Raw genomic sequence first — 22,675 nt, 5'->3', positions numbered from 1 at the left:
CCCAAGTGCATCTTGCTTATTGTCATTGTGTGCTACGCTCTGCACAATCTGGCTCTCTCAAGGGGGACCTATTGGAGGATGAAGACAGTGAGGTTGCTCCCCAGGCTGAGGACGACGACTCAACTGATGGGTCTAATGAGGAGTCAGAGAAGGCATGGCTGCAGAAGTGATGAACCTTGTGGGAGGCAGGGAGTCCTTGATTCTCCATTCATTCAGCTAGGATCCAAGGTTTGGCATGAAAGTGAGGGCAAGGATGATGCCTCCTTGTTGAATGTTCCTGATGAGGCCATCCTGTGACTCTTATGTCAACTAACTACTTCTGAAATAATGTTTGCAGCCTTTCCCATCTGTCACAAGCCACCCCCATGCCCAACACCTATGGGAAACATAAAGCACATTCAGGCCATGAAACATCATAACACCCTTAGCTGGTGGTCATGGTTCCACAATTTGAACATGAAACAATTTTCAACTGAAGTTATATCACCCATGACAACCCTCTTGTGTTTATAGTGCCTTAAATTTCTGCTTGTGAGTCCTATGTTTGGGTGCCCCCCACCACCAACCACCACCCCACCAGCCCCCCCAACCACCCCCTCACTGGCAGCAGCATCAGAGGCAGCCTGCTGACTGTGATGTCCCATTGTGGCCTCATTAGATGCCATGGGCACTGTTGAGGGATGGAGGAGCTGTTGCCTTCCTCTGGAGTGCCCTGAGAAGAGCATGCAGATGCCACATGCAGCTTGTTCGCCAGTGTGAGGTTGGTTTAAACCTCCCTGCTCGCCATTGATGGGTGGGCACCTAGCACAGTGACTATTTGCCTCACCCATCTCTCTCACTGGCAGTGACTTGCTGAGGTCACTGCCAGTGTGTGGGCTTGCAGGTCTGAGCGCAGCTCCAGAAATCTCTGATTCTGTTCCTGGAGCTACCTCTCCATGAGAGTCACCTCTCTATCAATGGAGGAGGCTGTGTGCTCAGACAACAGTATTCATGCCCTGCGTGGACTCCTCCAAGACAGAGGCCATGGCATGCAGACCCACAGGGATATCTGCCAGATCTTCATGTGGATCCCACTGGACAACAAGCATCTCCCGCCTGATGGACGTTTCCAAAGGCTCATCATTAGCATGATCCTGGTCTCCAACAGTCCTCTGAGTGCTGTCACCCTGGACATTCTCTGCTTCTGCCAGCTCCTCTTGTGAGTGTGATGTGCCCTCACCAGAGTGCACTACAAACTAAGCCAGTGGGCTATTGCCCATCGACATGTCTGCATCTGTGCAGAGAGCGGATGTGATGCAGGTGCATTGGTTGGCGGTTTGTCTTTGGGTGTCAAGGGAGGGTTCTTGGGGTCAATGACATGTCGTGAGCATGGTGCTTCTGAGGGATGAACAGGATATGTCAATTAGGAACATCATCACTAAGTGTCTGTGCAAACACAATGGTCACTTGCCACAATGGACACGTGCCTCACTGAGGGCCAAGCAATGGGTACTCTGGATTTGAACTTCTCATTGGAGATGCCACAACCCTGCACTCCTTGCACACACTCCCAGTCTGTCATAGGCCCACTGCACTCTTACCACCCTCCGAGACCCCTGCCTCCCCGAGACCTGTGAACCTTGCTCCTTGCTCACATTCCATGTCCAAGGTGTCCACTCACACCTGGAGAGGATCAGGATGTTGGGCACATGACCACCTGTTCATGCACGCTCCAGTGCATTATGGCTGCTCTTCTCTTGTACGCATTCATTAGAACATCCTCTACCTGCAACATCATTCCAGCTTCATGAGCACCCCCGCTCCATCCACCTCCCACGCCCCCAGGAGAGCCAGCTTAAGGTGCTCGTCACATTGGCACTCCTCACCTTACTATACACACAAGGAACGTGGGCATATCTCCCACTCCTGGCAGACACAGCGATATGTGTCACTTAGTACTATGCACCATACACCCCTGACTGATGGCCACCCTCTGAGACATCTATATTCAGTTCCATGCCAACTTGGTACTCACCTTTGTGGAGGGCAGAAGATCATTGAACCGTTTCAACCACTGGATCCATGTGTGGCGCACAACATCATGCCTGCTTACCCAGCCACCTCCATCCAGGCCTTCTTGGTCTGCTGGGGCGGTCTCCACTTGCCATCCCGCAGCATGAGCATTTCAAGCCAGGCACTCACTGCCTCCACTAGAGCATGCAGGCACTCGTCTGAGAAACGTTGGGCAGAGTGCCCACTGGCATTGCCCTCCCTCCTGCCATGCCCACCAGGTGCTGGGGCCATCACTGCTGACTAATATTTGAGTCTCTCATGGAGCTGCCTTCAGGGAGTTGCCTTGGCTCTTTTTATAGCCCCCTCCAGATCACCATTTGACCCAGCGCCCACCACGTTCTACCCACGCCCGTCAACAGCGCTGCGCCTATGTCCGGTCGTGTTTCACACTGGCCAGCCCTTACTTGGCCAGCCAGTGTGAAATTGTGTGTCAAATCTTATAGTGGCTGAAAGTGCATATGGCGTCCACTTCTGGCCCTGCCTACCGTGCATGCACGACGTGTGCAAAATACAGGTCATGGGTTCACAAGGGTAAATGTCTAGACTCTTTTGTTTGGATAAATTTAGGGATTAAATGATGGTGATGTGTGTTCTTGTTGTTCCAGCTTCATTTGTGTTTCATGTGTGTGCTGTCCTGGTTTGGATTTTCATTGACTAACTGCCTTTAAGGGAGTTTGTATTCATGTGGGCCCAACTGAATGGCCTCATGTTGTGCCTCATCTTTGGTACATGCACATCTGGCCTTGGTGTTGAGTATGGGAGATACCAAAAAGAAGAGGTACAAGAACAAATTCCACATTCCTAGTTAAAACGTAATATTATGAGAGACTCTGGTATTTCTCTACCATCCAAACCCTGTTGTACACTGGGTTCCGCTGCTGGCTGGCATGTCTCCTCCTCCTTGTCCTCAGAGTCATTCTGGGACTTGTTGTCAGAGGATGCAACGTGCTCCAATAGATCATCCTCAGCCAGCGCCTCCCCTCTCTGGAGTGCCAGGTGGTGTAAGGCATAGCAAACCAGGCCATTTAGTGAGACATAAGCCGGAGAACATTGCAGAGAGCCACTTTCACGGTCCAAACACTGAAAACTCATTTTAAGCAGACCAATATTCTATTCAATGATGGCCCTGGTAGATGCATGGCTCTCAGTGTATCGAACCTCAGCCTCTGGCTGCAGATTTCTCACCCGGTCAAGAACATCTCTTCAGTGTCTCCAAAAAGACAACCAAGGTTCTGGTGCGTAGGATATCCCTGACACCTGGAAGTGCCTGCGTCCATAGGAGTCATGACTACTGCCGGATAGCAGACATACACTTGCACAAACAAGCTGAACATTGAGTGAATGGAAACTTTTTCTATTGACATAGGCCCCTGACTGTCCTGATGGACCATTGATGGCCACATGCATACAATTGATGAACCCTTGCACTTTGGGGAATCTAGCTATGCTTGCAAAGCCTCTGGCTTTCTCGGCCTGTCTAGTGTTAACTGCACTGAATATAATGCATTCATTGGCTCGCCTGAACTTTGCATCTGTCACTATCTGGATGTAATTTTGTGCTGCAGGTTGAAAGATACTGCAAAGGTCTCTGGCTGATGCCTGGAGTGACCCCATTGCAAATAAATTCAAGGCCACTGTCAGCTTCAACACAGCAGGCATAGGGATGCCACCGATGCAAATGGAACTAATCTCCCCAGCCAACATGTCACAGAGGGATGTGACTACCTCCCTGGAGAGACACAGTCTGTGAAGGCATTGGCACTCTGACATCTGCAGGAATGCCATCCTTTGCATGAACTCTGTGGTCAGGATAGTGTCTTCCCTGACCTCTGCCTGATTGTTGTTGCTGCCTCTTCTCTGTAGGCCCTTGCAAGCTGGCCTGGGCCACAAGGTGCACCTCTACCTGGACAGCTGTCCTCCTTAAACTCCTTCTGCTTTCCTCCTCACTGAAGGAGGAAACTCCTCCAGATTGCATGTTGCCCCATGGGAAGCAGTGAGCTCTGGGTACTAAACTAGACTCCTCAAACGGTACTTTGCCCTGTCTGTAGTCCCCCTTCCCTCTCAATCTCACTTTATGGCAGGGTCAAAGAAATGAATATATCAAGTGATAAAACTGACAAATGCTCCCACCTTCGCCAACAGACTCTGCCGTTAAATACAACTGTGGCCCTGCTTGCAGGCCTTTTTATCCACCCTTGTACCACCTCCTCATGCCTGATGTGACTCACTCCCAACACTTTTCCATGCGCCTATTGAAAAGTGGAGCGAACCACGTAAAATCTCAATCTTGTTAATTGCCTTGTTAACAAGCTGAATTGCTCGTTAATTTGTTTTTTAAAATGGTGGGTGGGCTGCCGATTTTGGCACCCATGCACCTTCGGTATTATTGCAGACTGGCGTGATAATGGTGGGTTGGCAAACCAATGTCGTCATGTCAAATTTTGTGTCAGAGTGTGTGTCGGTGGGGGAGGAGGGGGGGTGCAGGGTGCTCGATTGAGCAACAGAAAATCCAGCTCGTAGTTTCTCATCTTTTCAATTTAGATGTTTTGCATCACCTGCTTACAGCGTGTGAGAAAAATCTGCCAAAGAGAAGTGCGTGCTGTTAACAGTGCCTGCATGATTTTCCTTCCATTTAAATTAATGGAAAGAAAATCCAGCTGGTTCCCAAATGGCAAGACCCCCTTCCAGCCAGATTTTCTACCAGAGTGCTCCTCCGAGGCAATCCTTAATGCCCAGACACTAGAACTAAAAATCTACCCCAGTCAAGGGTGGCCCCTGTTTTATATTTTACATATCTCAGAGCAATGTTGAGATTACACTAAGTGTGCAACAGATCTATTTACAAGAGATTTAAAATATCTCTGCAATCACAAAATGTCTACACTCATGCTTACAGCTCAGCTTTAAGTAGCTTCTGTGTTTACTCAAGCTCAGAGTCCACTCCAGGCTTAACCAATCAAGTACTGTGGGCATAGATCAGTTACCAGACCCACATAAACAAACACAGGACAATTGAAACATTGAACACAATGGCCGGAATTTTCCGAATTGTAGTAAATGCGGTGTCAGGCGTAAAAAAAGACATTTTTTTCTGCCAGCCGCATAGGTGGATTTTTGTGCTGTAATGTCTGCTTCCAGTCTCATTAATTATGCAGCTGCAGGGAACATGCCGTATTGCTGGAGGGCAGCCTCTGAATCACCCACCACTCTGTTACCTCACTGTTCCTCACTCCATATCTAAACTGCAGCTGCACACACAGTTATCAATGCTTGCAGTCCAGGACTGCTCCAGAGTAGACGTAGCCCTGAAAGCCAAGAGTTCAGTGACCCATCACTGGAATGCCTTTTGGAGGCCCGCCATAACGTCCTTCACCCCCGCTCTGGCCGCAGGAGGTCCAACAATTTTACCACTCCAGCTTGGGAGGCAGTGGCAGCGGTGGTCAGTGCCAACGCTGCACAGATGATGTTGGCTATCCAGTGCAGAAAGAGAATGAATGATCTCATCCCTGCTGCCAGAGTATCTCAACCATCTCATCACTCTAAACTCACAAGCCCATCACATGTTCACTGGCATCTCACTCACTGCCAGCTCAAGGGATATCACCACTCACTCTCTCACACACACCCTCACATGTCCATTCAGCCTCATCTCCTCTGGAGACTGCCTCCTCACCCCTCAACATCTTGAGGCCACTTGCATAGATCGTATCCCCACACACACCCTAAGATACCCCCCTCCCCAGTATAGCCCACGCCCTGCAGGGTCTTCCCTTGCCTAAGGCCATTTCTCCCCCTTCTCCAAGTAAGCCATGGCCCTGCAGCCATTGAAAAGCTGCCCCTGCCTTACTACTGCTCTGGTACGTAGAGACTTGCCTGTGAGCTCCCCTAAAAGTGATATGGTGCTGCCTGCCAAACCTGGCACTAAGGACTTCGAGTTCTGCCCAAAGCAAAGTGGGAAAACAAAGCTTGAAGTTCCAAGTGAAGTGCAGGTCTCAAGGTGTTCGCCGCTTATGTAGCATTGTAAAACACGTCGGTGTGAGCTCATGATCAGTGTGGGGGGATGATTCTAGCGAGCAGGACTTATAATGAGATTCTAATATATTGAAATTAGCTTCCCGACGTGTGGCAGTGGGAAATGCAGTCTGCTATTGATGGTTGGAGCAGACGATTGCAGACTGGTTTTACGATGACGTGAAACCAATTTTTGCGATCTCCCGATATTTTCCACTCCCACCCGCTATGACATCCACTGCAAACGGGAGCAGAAAATCTCACCTTACATCTTTTCTCCTGTAAAACTAAAGACCTTATTTTAACTTAAACAATTCTAAACAACAAACATATATTCATCGAGTCATTTCTTAAAGTTTAGCTTGTCAGTTTTCTCCAAGCATACAGTCATGGTCTTTGAGATACGATGGTCTTTGATGACTGCATTGAGCTGTGAACTTGAAGTTATGGTTCTGCATGATCAACTTGATGAGGTGGATAATCTGCATCATATTCAATCATTGGAAAAGGAAATGTAGCCTCATTATCGCTGTCCTCAAAATATCCTCGCTATCAATTGTCTTGTGTTCCACTTTGTGTTGTGATCCAAAAGATATGTCTTGGCACTAAGCCACCACTTGATCTGCTTTGGTCCAGATAGAGATGATACGAGTTTGTGGTTGTGATTTGGCCATTGATACAAATCCAATCTCCAACTTCAAATCTTGGTTTCTATTGCACATATTTGTTTGAAGTTGGCTTTTGCTTTACCTTGTCACTTTGCGGTTGTCCATTCCCATTGTGCATCTTCACACAGTAGCTTCTGAAGAGGCTCTGCAATCTCAGCATACTTAGGAATGAATTTGTGATAAAAGTTGGTAATGCTGAGGAACGATGCCAACTCTATCATGTTATATGGGGTCAGAGGTCCACGAATGGCTTTGACATTGTCATGTGTAGGATTTACTCCAACTGCTATCATTCTGCACCCTAAAAAGTCAATCTTCGATGCCACAAATGTGCATTTGGCCTTGTTGAACGTCACGTTGTGTTGTACAAGTTGAGTTAGAACCATTGGGTAACCATTGATCATGTTCTACTTTGTCCCTTCCATGGACAACAATGTTGTCAAGTAGCTTGAGTGTCCCCTCAATGTCTGACAATACTGAAGAAATGATCTTCTGGAATGCACTAGGTGCTTAACTTTGACCATAGGGCATTCTGTGGTACTGAAACACACCTTCGTGAGTAACAATAGTTGTAAGCTATCGGCTTTGCTCTGCTAGTGGTATCAGAAGATAGCTTTGTTGCATATTGAGCTTGTGAAAATGTGGAGCCATGAAACAATGGTAATAATTCTTGTATTGTATGGTGGTACTTGTCTGGAATGATAGCTGTTTTGGCCACCTTAAGGTCTATTCCCATTGTGTAAGTCCTGCATCTTTTTGTCATGCAGTGACTATATTTGATATCCATGGCAATGATTGACTCACTGAATGAAACCATCTGCTTCTAGTTGTTTCAGCTCCTGTGACACTTCAGCACAGATTGCAAGCACCAACCGTCTCAAATTTTGTGAAACTGGCAGAATTGATGTGCTGACCCAAGGAGCTTGACAGTACACATTAATCTCCCCAGTTCTAGTAAATAAGGAAGGATACTGGTGTGCATGGTCCATGTCATCGATCATGTTAATGTGTTCTGCGGTGGAGCCTTCAAACTTGAATCGAAGTCTATTGAAAAGGTTTACCTCCATAAGGCTTCTGCCGTTAGCTACATAGAACATGTCTAGGATGACAGGACAGGAACTATGATTGTTCCCAAAACCAGAATAACTGAGTCATTCTAAGCTTGAAGAGTGTCTGTCGCAGGAGTGAAAGAAAGTTGCAAAAAATACCAGAGGTAGGCGTTATCCCTCAAAATAGAAGTGACATTGAGACGCCTGTGATTTCGACTAGCCAATCCCTAAAATGACCTGGTGTTTTACCATTCATGATGTTATACACATACTGTAGCTCACTTTCAGGAAGAGACTCCTCCATGAATCGAATCAATTAAGTCCTCTTCTTCGATGACCTATACATCTTTGCGAAATGTTCCACTTTAAGCATGAGCTACACTTTTTCCCTCGAGCTGGACACGGTGTTGTGAATTGACAGTTTTAAAGGTATCTGACCATGATGGAGCACACATTGATAAGTCTGCTGATCTCTCTTTGTCCTTGCACATGAGCTGGCTGAGAAAGATTTGTCTGTACCCTGTGTCTGATGGTGCACTTCTGTATAGCCTCCTCAAATCAAACATGGCAGATTTGAAATGGACTATCAAGGTTGTGGCTTTTTCCAAGGTTAAATCATTATCCTCCACAAAGAGAATTTATTAATTCATGGAATTGAACTCCTTTCAATTAATTGCTCATGAATTTGTTGCTGGCTAGTGTGCCAAATTTGCCTGTAGAAGCCAATTGCCACAAGACTGCCATGTATTATTTTATGGGCTAATCATTTCCCTGGCATCTCTGGTAGAATGTATATCATTTTGTCATCACTTTTCTTTGACCTGAAGTATTTTTCGAGAGCATTTACTGCTGCATCAAATATAAACATGTCTCTGTGAGCTGCTTGAATATTCACTGGCCTTCTGCTCTGATACAATGTATGAACATCACCTTCTTGTGGATTGCTGCTACATCCAGACTGTCCATCCCAGTATGAGCAAGTGGGCCTTGAATCCCAAAATCCATCAATCCCAAAACATGGTTGGATCTCCCGGTGATGAAAGAAACACTGCTGGGGCTGCAAAAGTTAAACTTTTCTGAAACATTCTTGTTACCAGCTTTGTTGCATATTTTATATATTTCAGAGCAATGCAGAGATGACACTTGCTTCTAAATGTGCAACAGATTTATTTACAAGAGTTTAAAAATACATCTGCAAACACAAAATGTCTGCATTACAGCTCAGCTTTGAGTAGCTTCTGTGTCTATCCAAGCTCTGAGTCCACTCCTGGGCTAACCATTTCCCTGGCACCTCTGGTAGAATGTATATCATTTGTCTAAATGGGCTAATCAAGCACAGTGAAAATAGATCAGTTATAAGACTCACATTATCAAAACAGAATAACTGAACCATTAAGCATTGTTGCCCCCATTGAATGGAGACTGTTGTGTTCAATGGTTCAGTTGTTCTGTGTTTGACTATGCATTTCTGGTAACTGATCTATGCTCACTGTACTTGATTAATTAAGCCAGAGTAAAGACCCACATTCTAACAGTGGTGGTGATGGTAGGGGGAGGCAGGGAGGCAGCAGAGGAAGAGGACCAGTTTAATTGTGAGGTTTATGTTTAATATCTTGAATGTGGTAATAGTTAGGGAATAAGCCTTGCAGTATATGGGTATATAGTATACATAAGGGAGAATTTTCCCCCAGTTGGGGGGTTGTGCGGGGGTGGGCACAAACCCAGTCAGCACTCCTGACCGGGTCCACGCCGCCATTTTATGTGGGTGGGCCAATTAAGGCCTGCCCACTGTGACATGCGCCCGGAAGCGCTGAGCTGCTACACCCAGACTGTCCATCCCAGTAAGAGCTACCTGTGAGAGTGGGGGAGGGGATTCCCTGATTCGGGGCCTTAACGTTGGACGGGCAGTTCAGTTTATTGGTTTAATTAGTTTTTAAATGGCCTTAATAGGCCTTTGACAGTTTGGCGGGCGCACAGCTGACTCATCTGCACGCCCGCCGAACAGAAAATCTAAGTGACATGCGGTGATGTCAGCATGCTCGCCCGACATCACCTCGTGTCGGCGAGTGGGCCCGCCCCCACTTGGTGACCCAAAAATTCTGCCCATAATATATTTAACATAATACATAAGATATATATAATATCACGTTAGCTTTCCATTGGCAAACTGTTTTCTAGATAAATTCTGTAAAAAAAAAATTAAATGAAACAAATATAGAAGGTAAATGGAAGGCAGGCTAAAAATTCTGATTTCCATAGACCATGGCCCCTCACCCAAGTAGTTATTATTCACGTGTGAGAGTAAACAGTGAAGATTGGCAGGGTGATTTGACCTGGGTTGTAACTGCCAAGTCTGATCTGATGTCCACACATGGCACATTTTTTAAAAATAATTTTCGATTTGGGTTATGGCTGATTTTGTTTTCCTTCAATAGTCCAAAGATACTGAAGCCAATTGTAAAATTGCCACCAATCCCCAGAACAGAAATGAAAGCTGAGACTTGCCTGGTTTGAATGACTCGGAGTGACAAAATGAGCCAGTGGGAAGCTGATCAGCTAAATTAGTGCCTTCAACCTTATTAAACATATGTCAGAAAATGGAAACAAATGCGCTTCTACTCCTAGACCTAGAATGGCAATCACCCACATGACAATAAGTCAGTATACAGGTCATCTAATTTTTTAACCAAACAGACTTTGGGAAATCAAATTTGAAATATGATTTTTGTTTTATTCTAAGTCAGCAAAGTTATTTGCAGTACAAAAAGATGCCAGCAATGATTTAGTAATAATTTGAAGTTACAGAAATGCCAATGGGATTTTGTTTCTCAGCTGTTCTTCTCGATGCAAAAATGAATTATGAGGGACTCTTTCTGTCACAGGACTCATGCCAGTCATGTGTTCAGTTTAATCTATCCAGTGCTGTTTGTACTGTTATCTGAAACATCACACTGATTGCAGATTGTCAATCTCTAAAAACACTGGTGCAGCAAAATCTGCATCTGCATTGTGTCATGAGGTAGAAGAGTGGATGAGTTTTCTAAATTGAGAACATAGACTGCAGGCAAAAATCCTGTCTGTGGTTAAAATGGCTGAGCCCTTTGAGGTGCTGAACATGATTTAAACAAATTACAAAATTAGTTTTTCACCGTAGTATATAATTGTCCCAAAATCCTTGGGCTGGAATACCACAATGTGAACAGGATTATTGTCTGCTGTGCCCGCCAGCATTGAATCCACCTGTTTACGGGGTCAGCAGGAGGGCACCTAATGTGCATCGAGCAACCGTTCCACTTCTCCAGCACCTGGCTCTGGGGGTAGATGGGAAATCCAGTATCTGTCTTTCTTTTGAGGAGGGGAGGAGTTGTGAAGGACCCTCCCCTGACTGCACTGAGTTTCTCTTTGGACTCCTGCATAAAGGGGATTATCCAAAATAACAAATGTAAACTCCAGTCTTCAGGGATCTTCCTATACCTATATAGAGGCTGCCGGCTGCAACTCTTAGGCCAAGTCCCAGCTGAACCAGAAAGTGAGAACTCCCAGCAGAAAGTCCCTGCCCCTGTCACCACCCACCTCCTGTCAATGGCTTTGTCAGGAGCAGCCAGTAATTCTGCTTCTCACAAGGTTGATCATAAAATCACGAAAGTGGCAGTGACCTGCCACAAACAGATGCAATTTGGTGCCGATATTATCATTTTCTCCTTTCTGTGTTCCAAATTCTGTCATCTGGGCCTGAATTTTTCACTCGTTGGGTATGTGCGATTGGCAGGCCCAGGAGCGGACAGGAAACAGGCTCCCAACCACGATCGACCCCTGATCGCAATTTCACATTGGCTGGCCGTTAATTGGTAGCCAGCCAGCATGAAACGTGTGCTGAGAAACACTCAGCACTGCTGGTGGAGGCTGGAAGAGAACGGGCGCCAACATCACTGCGGGTGCTCGTGAACACTTCCACTGAGCTCCCTGAAGGCAGACAGAGGCCTCAGGGAGCTGCAGACCTCCACAGAATAAACAAAACAACAAAAATTCTGCAAAATATGTCCATGCAACACCATCAAGCACCTGAAAGCATACCTCAGTAAAAAAGTCCCCAGATATCTCTTTTTATTTTATTTCCCCACAGAGTTTTCATCCCGCCCTGGATCGAGGTTTGAGCGAAAATGTAAAGGCTGCCTGGCCTTTTGGCCCATCCACCAACCATAAAAGTGGCGAGCCATGAAAAACCATTTTCAAATGCCTCCTTAATGGGATTAACTGTCGGCAGGCATGCTTCCGACTGCCGTGCGTGCCCTCCAAGCGAGATATCACGTGAGTGCATGATGATGTCGGGACGCTTGCCTCACGTCATCGTGTGCTATTTTGTGGCCGGACGGGTCAGGCGTACCTGCTTACGGGGAGTAAAATTCTGGCCCTGGTATACACAGACGTATGCTTTTGAGAAGGGGACTACAGACCGGACCGAACTGTTTTGTCATTCTGTGTATAGGTGGTTTGTTATCAGATCTTTTAGAAAATCTTCTAATGCTTTTCCTACCACTGGTTTTGAACATCCTCTTTCTTCAAGTACCATGCCCTAAGAGGGCGTTGGCAACCATGGATTTCCATTGGATTAGTCTATGATTATGCTTGGCAAGTACTGCCATGGGTCGTTGTTGCCATCTGCAGTATGGCTGACCAGGAAATTCTCCCACTCTTACAGCCTGTTGTCAGGCATATTGGAAAGATTTGCAGGCTGATAGTCAACCTGTTCAGCCATCGAGCCCTGAAGTGAGACTTGAACCGGTGCTTCTGATTAAGTGGTAGGGTCGTTAGCACTGAGCCACAAGACCTCCCATATTAGGCAAACTAGTTAATAGTTTCCCAGGTTAGTTCTATTTACCTGAGTTAGTTCTATCTATCTTTTTGAAGATGGAAATTAAATTTCTGGCTTAACTCCTGTCTTATTGAATTTTTATATATGAAAACTAGTGCCTCCACCATCTCCTTAATAGTTTATTTGAGTAACAATGGGTGTAATACATCTGGACCTAGGTTTCTACCTCTTGAAGTTTGGTTGGTTAATTTAGCATCTCCTTTCTTTTTAAATGTTGACTTCTACTACTCTTATCTCTTTTCTAGAAGAATTGGTGGGGATGGAGGTCAGGGGCCTCAGCTGGGGAGGGGATTCAGGTCCTGGCATGGTGGGTTGAAGGCAAGTGCAAGAATGGAAGGATCAGAGGGGACCGGGGGGAGACTAACCCTGGAAGAACAGGCTTGAAGTGGTGTGGGTGGGGGGTGGTGGGAAGGGGAGCCATCAGGGTGAGGTCAGAAGCTTCATGGAGTAGATCAGAAATCAGAAGGGTTTGGGTTGGTGCAGTTCAATCATGGGGATGTTACCAAGGTAGTCACGCTGCATCCAGCAGCTGAGTGGAAAGGCACTTAACTCCTTAACTTGACCGTCCTCACCTGGGTTTAACTGATGGGTTTCCTGAAGTTCAGTCAATTTTAACCACAGTGAACTTCAAATGTTGAATATCATCACAGCCTCATTGTAATATTTAAAATGTCAACCCGCCTCCTTGGATTTTTAACATTTTAACCCTACCACCCAACCCAAACCCATCCATTTTTGTGTTTAAAATTCCCTATTGCGTCAGGAGTCTTGTAAACATTGTAATAATTCCATTTCTGTTGGATCCTAGTCACCAATTTGTTGGATCCTGTTCACACATTTGTTGTAAGGGATGACCGATTTGGTACTAATGATAGAGTTGAGTAGCAGACACTTCATAGATAGAAACTCTGTTTATTTACAAAGGTACTCAGCAGCAACTAAACATGTGCTAACACTTCAAACTCTATCTCTACACTGCTCTGACTACTAATTACAGGAGTAGCTCGCGCTATTCTGCTAAGATCATGTGATCTTCCATTATAACATTCTTCATAAAGGTATATTACACATCTGATTACCAAAATTTCCTTCTAGTTCGTTTCTTTCTCCCTTCCTATTCACGCATTGTTGAAATCCCCCAAGATTATGATTCTGTGTTTCTACTTAGTTCATATATTTGCCAACATATTTCTCTTTTCAATTCTTTACCACTATAACTTACCCTGAAGCTTACCCCTCATAGTGTAACCGATCTCTAGCTATTCTTTATGTCAACCTGTATGGGTTCTGTTGATTTTGGATGACATGCTTTGAAGTTTCAATTTAGATTAACTACAATAGTCGTAAACAAAAACATTTATATTTTTATTCTACCATGAAATAAAATCTTGAATTAGAAATTAAAATAATGCACTGCACATTTGGCCTAAATCCTTCAGAAGTCACAGATTTAATTTTCCATCTGATGAAAGCTGTTATTAGCTTGAACACACAAGTACAATGGACAAAGTTGCTGCTGATACCAGTTGTGTGCTAACCTTATTACTGCAGTCTTTCAGCAGAAAGAATTTATAATCCCTGTAAAATACAACACAATAATTCAGGAGAGTTTGTGATAAATAAATAAAGCATTCATGGCTTGTGCATTTTCAGAAGCTCAAATGAATAACAGTAAACACAAACTGTACATGGTGAGTTAATGCCAGACCTTCCTGTATAAATACTGAATTATTTTTAGCCTTTAAAGAATTTAATCCTATTCAATGGATGGCACTGCTTTTTATTGCACTATGACCGAGAATTGGGAGCACACAATGCTGGATCTAGATTTCAATGGAAGGAAATACAGCCCCCATTGAGTAGAAAAATGGGAATGGTGACATTTTAGGATCATAAGTAGTATTTGAAGGTATCAAACCTACACATTTTTGATTGATCTTAACACCCACAGCTACTCAGTATCTCCTTCACTCCCCTCTTTCTGGATCAGTACATTAAGTAGCGCTTTAACTCTCTTTCTGTGATTTCTTTCAAATAATTTGGTAACTTATTTCAAGGGAAATTTATTTTATTACAGTGAAATTCATAAAGGCTGCAATTACACTTCTTATCCTAACATATCAATTGCTCTTTGTATAAAATAGTTCTAAATTACCTGCTTGCTCCTAATCACCTAATCATCAAATTATGTCCACTAATTTAGAAGCCTTCATTGGTTTGAACATTTTATCTAAATCAAATTGATAAATTACCCTTCAGTTTGCAATTAGGCCTTATGTTTTTATTAATGATAAGCTCAACTTCCTGAATCATTCCTTATAATTTGATTCCGAGGTGCAGATATCATTCTGTTTGTACTATTTTGCTCCACCTTAATCACTAATCATTAGGTACACTTCGCATGATTTATTCATTCTTAATTAAACAGCCATTGAGAAGATAATTTATTCCAGTCACCAATGTGTGATGGAATTTGCTTGCAGAAATCATTGGAACGGAAATTCATTCGCACCACTACACAGAACAAACCCAATGCAAGGAATGATTCCAGTGGCCTCTCAGGTAAACCTCAGAACTCATTAAAATTAGGCCTTATGTTTATTTAAAAATGCAAATGCGCCCTTGACACTGAGGCTTCTAAACTTCCCCATGTTTACCTAATTAACATTTCAAACCCAACTTCTCTTCTTACATCAAAACACCCAGACTAGCTACCTCTGATTCAGTTAAGTCTCTCACACACATACAGCCACATATAGACACAGAGGTACAGATTCTGGGCAGAATTTTCCTGTTGGCATGCGGAGACGGGACCCACACACCGATGCGTAAAATGATGCGTGACGCCGTCGGGCGAACGTCCCGACATCACCACGTGCTGTTGCGATATTTTGCTGGGCGGGTGTGCGATGATCTCCGATGTGGGCCCATCATTAATTAACGGGCCACTTAAGGCCCTTGAGGCACCAATTGATGCCGATCTTTTTGGGGCCCGTGTGATCTTTGGGTCGTCGTACAGTGCAACGGGCAGGCGGGTAGGAGACATTTGTATAAACCTCATCCATGGGCAGGATAAGAGGGCTCAGTGGGGTCGTGAGTGTGCTCTGTCAAATATTTAATTTGGAAAGTAACTGATACTTGCCTGTGTGAGCTGAAATACTTCAAAGTGCATACCAGCTGCTTGGATAGGACTCAACCTTCAGGTCAGTACTCTTCAGAATTGTCTTGGGGCCTGCAGATTTCAGGAAGCCTTCCCTTAGCCTGGGAATGGAAGTTGAACTCTCCACTGGAGGCACCTCCTCCTCTGAAGAAGGGAGGGCTAGAAGGGGGAGGAGGCCTGGAGTGCACATTTAACCTCCAGGGGAGCCACTTTTGGTAGGAGAGGCACAGGCACAAGGGGTGCAGGGCCAAGAGGTAGTCCAAGGCAGAAGGGGCCACAGAAGATACCACTATCCTGCTGCCAGGTTATACAGGCAGCGAAGCAGCTATCTCAATAAGACTGAGGTGCAGTGCCGAAGGAGGCTCTGTCTCTCAAGGGAGACAGTCAACTAAATCTGTCAGGTGATTGGGCCTGAGATCTTTGCTAACTGTGTGGATGGACACCCCATGCCAGTGGCTCTAAAGGTCACAGCTACCCTCAACTTGTATGCCTCTGGCTGCTTCCAGGTGTCGGTGGGTGATCTTTGTGGTGACTCCTAATCAGCTGTCCACACTTGTGTCAAGCAGGTTACAGACACTCTGTTCAGGTGTGCATTGACCTTCATCCACTACCATTGGGACCAGACAAGCCAGACACAGCGAGCCAGAGGCTTCGCGGCCATTGCTGGCTTCCCCCGCATCCAGGGTGCAATAGACTGCACACACATGGCCATCAAGGCGCCAGCAAGTGAGCCTGGCACCTTTGTCAACAGGAAGGGCTTCCACTCCATGAACGTGCAGATAGTGTGTGATCATAGGATGTTGATTCTACAAGTCTGTGCCAGGTACCCAGGCAGCTCCCACGACACCTACATCCTCAGACACGCCCAGGTGCCAGGGCTCTTCAGTGCTCCAGCCCGGCTGGATGGATGGCTGTTGGGTGACAAGGGCTATTCCCTCAGAAGGTGGCTCATGACGCCTCTCCGCCATCCAAGAACAGAAGCTGAGCAGCAGTATAACAGAAGTCATGCCTCCTCAAGGGCTGTGGTGGAGAGAGCCATTGGTCTTCTCAAAATTCACTTCTGATGCCTGGACCATTCAGGGGGTGCACTGCAGTACCTCCAGATCGTGTGTCACTGATAATGGTTGCATGTTGCGCTCTGCACAATCTTGCGCTGGAAAGGGGGGATGCTGTGGATGAAGAATATGTAGACGCAGTGGCTGCGGCTGCACACGATGAGTCCAGCAGTGAGTCTAAGGATGAGCATGCACAGGGAAATGCTGAGGGGGTAGACGCTGACCCGGGCATACTCCAGGGAGGCAAGGACACCCAGGAGGCTTTTATTCAATGAACCTTCAGCCAGCACACCATAGATTGACCTCCAGGACAAGCCTGGGCTGAAGGCTCCATACTCGATTCCTGAGTACTAACTCTGCCTGGATAGGAACATTAACTAAGGGCCTTGTCAATAAAACTGACTGTCACACAAATCACTCATAACATTACTGGTAACCATCCACCTGTAGAAGGAAAGAGGCACCCTCAGCCTTGGTGACATGTCTGAATTTAATGGTATAACAAAAGGAACTTAAGAAAACAAAATGACAAAGGTGTTAAACATCACACCAACTCATAAAGACCTCATCTCGGGCCAACACAAAAGCACTAGTGATAAACCCATGGTGTGCCTAAGGTGCCTTACGTTTACACTTTCAAGTGCTACATCTTGGTGCCACCCCCTCGCTGGGACTGGCATCTGAGACAGCCTGCTGACTCTGCTGTCCTGTTGGCCTCGATGAGCATGGTGGCCTCCCTCTGGCCCGTGGAACCTGTGCTGGCCTCGCCCGGGAGGGAGCTTCCAGTTCCACAGCTGGCATCTTCCCAGTCGCTGCAGCCTCACTGGATGCAATGGTCACTGGCAGAGGGGTGGACGAGCTGTCGCTCTCATCTGGAGCGCCCTGAGAGGAGCCCGCAGAGACGACAGGCAGCTGCTGCGCCGATGTGAGGTTGATTCGGACCTCCCTGCTTAACATGGATGAATGGGCACCGAGCTGGGAAACTTGGTGCCCAGACCATCTCCCACACTGGCACTGACCAGCTAAGGTCAATGCCGAAGTGAGGGCTTGTTCGTCCGAGTGCATCCTCAGGAAGCCCTGATTGTTCTCCTGGAGGAGCCTCTCCACGAGAGTTGCCACTCTTTCCATGGAGGACTCATGGCGCTTGGCCATGAGGCTCATTGCTTCGGTGATGGCCCGCGTAGACTCCTCCACCACGGACACCAAGCCAAGCATAGCTTCATTTATCTCCGCCAGATGCTCCAGCACAGCTGGCCACATTTCCTGCATTTGCTACAACGCGGACGACTCCAGAGGCACATCATCAGGCATGTGTCTGGTCCTCTGCAGTCGTCCGACTGCTGGCGCTATTGCACTCTCTGTCTCTGCAAGCTCCTCCAGCGACTGTGAATTGCCCTCACCGCTGTGCCCTGGGACACTAGCCGATGATCTAATTCCCACTGAGGTGCTAGTATCTGCGCTGGTGCCTGCCTGGCGAAGATGGTGTGACACTGTCCGTGACTTCAGGGCCCTCAGGTGTGAGAGAGGGCCCCTGTTCCTCCTCCTGGCTGTGCTCCTCTGATGCTGAAAGGAAGATCAAGGACGTTTGATTAGTAAACATGGAGACAATGTCAATGTGCATCCCTGTCCCCTGCATCATTATGCGCTCATCCTTCCATAAGCAATGGTCAAACCATGCTGCAAACTTCAATCACTGAACACTCAGCACTGCCATGGCTGTTGGGAGAAAAATGGTGACCTCAGTACTGGGTAAACATACCTGCCTGTGGCACCCCAGCCTCACTGACACCAGTGGACCTGGGCGTGTGGCACCTCTCCAGATCTAGGGCCTCCTGCTCGAACTGGGTAAGCATCGCCCTCCACCAGTCCTCACCCACTCAGCAGAATTATGTGCATTCCTCTCTTGAAAAGGAAAGAAGAGCATTGATTAATGCTATTTGTACCTGGATTCTCTTCGCAGCTGGCCTACCCCAGTGCCTCCTCACCCCGCTGCTACTGAACACTCACACAAAGATGCCCCCCCAACCCCAGCTTGGCCAAATGCTACCTACATAACATTAGGCACCATATGATCTAACCTTCCATAGCAAGGAGGCGCAAGCACGGGGAGTGCAGAGGGCAGCAAATCGATCGGTGCCAACACCACCTTGAAGCTCCCCTTCCAGCATGTCATCACCCTGACCTTGACATGTCCTGGAGTTCCAGCACTGCGCCTAGGTGCAGCTCCTCCAGGTTGCCCCCAAAACAATAATGTGGGTCTCGGTGTACCACATGCTGCGGGAGCTGAACCCATCTCTTCACCACCCTCTCAGGGTGACCTTGGCATGGGCAATATCTGCTGGCCCACCCAGCGAAGAATACATGCCATCAATGATTCAATGCAGCCACTACACTCAGACTTGGGGGAGGGTGGGTGGCGCCAGGGGGGAAAGCCTACCTGCTGGGTTAAGTGACCAATGTCAACATGGTACTCACCCTTCCTGATCGCAAGAGGTCATAGAAGCGCTTGCGACACTGGATCCAGGTGCATCGCACCACATCGCGGGAGCTCACCACCTCCGCCACCTCCTCCCAGGAATGTTTTGTCATGTGGGGGGGCCTCTTCCTCCCGTCCTGTGGTACGAGGACCTCCCACCATGCTGCCACCTCCTTGAGGAGGGCAGCAAGGCAATCGTCTGAAAAACGAGGGGCACAGTGCTCCCCTGGCCTACCCTCCTGCCTGGCCTGCTCAACAGCAGTGCTCTACTACTGGTCATGGTTCGCAGCCTTTCAAAGGCTGCAGCAGCTTTTTAAAACAGGCCACCAGGGTCGCTATTGGACCCAGTGGTCACTGCAGTCCCGCCACCTTAATCAGCCCACCGGCGTAAAATGGCTGCGCGGATCCGATCACACGTGGCGATTGGGTCCGCACCTGCTCGCTCCTGCTCTGCCCGCCCAACAGATTGAAAATTCTGCTCTCTATTTAACAATAAATTCCAATAACATAGTGGACATTTTATTTTCCTGACAACTCATTACTCCTGACTTCAGTGCACAAGCCTTCTCTTAACAAATACAAATTGCAAAATCATTGTGATAGTGTGACCAAGTTTCCTTTGTGGATTTAGTCAGTCTGGCAAATACCGCCTGCCATATCATAACAATAGCAAGAAATCCTGAGTGAGGCAGGATGGATTTTAGTAAGGGATCCCAAAACAGGCATTAGGCACTTTCTCGTTATATGTAAAGTGCTTAATACTTGTTTTAGGTTGTTGCCAGTGACATTTGAAAAATGATCTGATCCAATGTGGGGTCACACCTCTTTCAGATCTCTGAAGTGTGGGACATAGTCCTGCAAAATTGGTCCTTCTTGCCCTCAATTTCCACTGAGAAACAGGAACCATTAGATCTAATTTCTACCTCATTAACTATCCAATGTGTAGATTACTTAAGTATAGTATGATCATCTCCCTGTCCACACTCTAAAGGTTAAAGGAGTTACCAAATGTTGATCACCTGGCCTGTATTGAATCAGCTGTAAAGATGACCTAAGTTTGCCTGAGTATTGTGCTCTTCTGCCAACACTTGGAGTTCCCTCCTTGTTTATAAAAATATCATGCCAGCATGCTTACTTCATGATGCAAGCACAATAATGCACACAATCCACTTGGTGTCATAATACCTTTTTTACTGAATCTGATGCATATGAAGGCACTCAATGCCTCAGGAGTGTTACTGAATTTTATTTATGCTTGACTGCAAGGAGAGCAGTGAATTCTCCTGACCTTTCACACAGGAGCATTTCTTGCAGTGTTTCTCAAGACCACAACACTTGCATGAGCCAGAAGTTTTCCATTTTTTGAGCTGACCTGGTTTACACAGAGACTTACACCATTCTAATGAATGAACACAGCACAGCAATGCACGCAGTTCATTCTTCAAAGAGCCAAACCAAGAGATAAAGCATTAGAGCCTTATGATCCTATAGCTAGTAAGGATAAAAATGTCTTTGTGGGATTAAGCAGTGGAGTTCAACAGTCCATTTGCACACCATATCTTTGCATTATCTCAGGTCTGAGATTGGGGAGTGTTTGTCGTTTGAGCTAATTCAAAATTTTAGCGATCGTTTAGCAGTGTGTACAAAATGGATGTTGGACTTGGATAAGTTTGAAATTTTGCAAACCAATCCTAAGTCTTCTTTGCACATGAAACAAAGTGTCCTCACCATTTGTCTGAATTTGGTCAAATCAACGTAAAAGTTTAAGGAACTTTAAACACAAGTTACAGCACATGAAAATCATAAATACTGTTTGAAAAAAACATAATCCCAGAAACTGGCCCCACTCAAAATGTAGCCATACCCCAAATTGATATAATGCAAATAGTGAGTTTCCCCTGATTGCACCCATTGATGTCTGTTTGAGGAGGTTCTTCAAATGTTAAGATTGCTTTTCTAGGCGCAAAGGCATGTTTTAAAAGTTTTTAAATATTAAAAAACATTTAATTTGCTAAGAAATTAGCTAATGTCACTGATGAAACTAGTAATTGACACAGTATAATATTTTAAAGACATTTTCAACCATTTTAAATCAGATTACTCACAGATTAGGGACTAGAAAATCCTATTAAAAATTACTTTTTCTGATAAACCCACTTTCAGCTGTATTTATAAAACTGCAGCAGGTTATCACTCTTAAATACATCAATGAATAGTTTTAAAAGCAAGAGAAAAAATAACTATCACAACTATTACTGAGTGAAATCGTCCCAGATTTGCACAGTGCGGTAGCGGGCGGGAGAGAGGATGTTTTACCCATCAACTGCAATGGCAGGTTTTCACACCATATTGTCCCATACCTGGCACATCTCGCCTGATTAATAATGCATTCCTGGGAAACACGCAGAATTCTGGCAGTGTGGCCTCTGATTTGCCCACCCCGCCGTCACCTCAGACCGTCAGTAATCTGGGCGCCATATTTAAAGGTGTCCCTGCACGGAGCTAGCATTCTCTAAGGCATCAGAAGCTGCAGCAAAGTCATGGCTGCCAAAGGAAGGAAACATGCAGCACCCAAATTTAGTGATGCCTCCCTTGGGTGCCTACTGGATGGAGTGAAGGCCCACTGTGAAGTCCTGTACCCCCGCTCTGGGCAAAGACCAACCCAGCATGGGAGGCGGTGGCAGCAGCGATCAGTGCCAACGCCCTGCAAAAGAGGGCAGCTGCCCAGTGTCGAAGGAGGATGAATAATTTCCTCCATTCCGTCAGGGTAAGTCACTCTCCTCATCACTCTCAACTCATACGCTCACAATCCCATCACACATCCATAGGGTTCTCACTCACTACCAGTTCAAGGGACATCACCATTCACTCTCTTACACACATCTTTGTCTGCCACGTGGATCATGCCCTCATCCCGTCCATGGCACCACTCACCACCCACACATGCCAGGGAGAGGTTGCAGACTGGTGGAGGAATGCCTGACATCAAGGTCCTCACAGACTTTGAAAATGGAGCCATCCACCTGGCTGGCAATGATTCCAGAACCGTTCCTGTGCTGATGTTGAGGTTGGCGCTGCTTTACCAAGTGATGATCCAGCAGTGCAACACCATCAGACAACCATACTGTGAGTAATGTGTCCTCTTTCACAGGCCACTGCCGTGCGCTAATTTTCTCCCCTTGCTTTTGCAGACACATTTGGGAAGTGGCCGAGGGGGTCCACACACCAAGTCCTAGACCCAAGCCCCAAAGACACCTCAGAAGAAGAGTCTGATGGCACCCTAACTGAAGACCCGTCACAGCACTTCCCACACCCTCCATCAGCGCAGAGA

Source organism: Carcharodon carcharias, chromosome 11 (genome assembly GCF_017639515.1).
Source record: "Carcharodon carcharias isolate sCarCar2 chromosome 11, sCarCar2.pri, whole genome shotgun sequence".
NCBI lineage: Eukaryota > Metazoa > Chordata > Chondrichthyes > Lamniformes > Lamnidae > Carcharodon > Carcharodon carcharias.
This window is presented reverse-complemented; position numbering follows the sequence as displayed.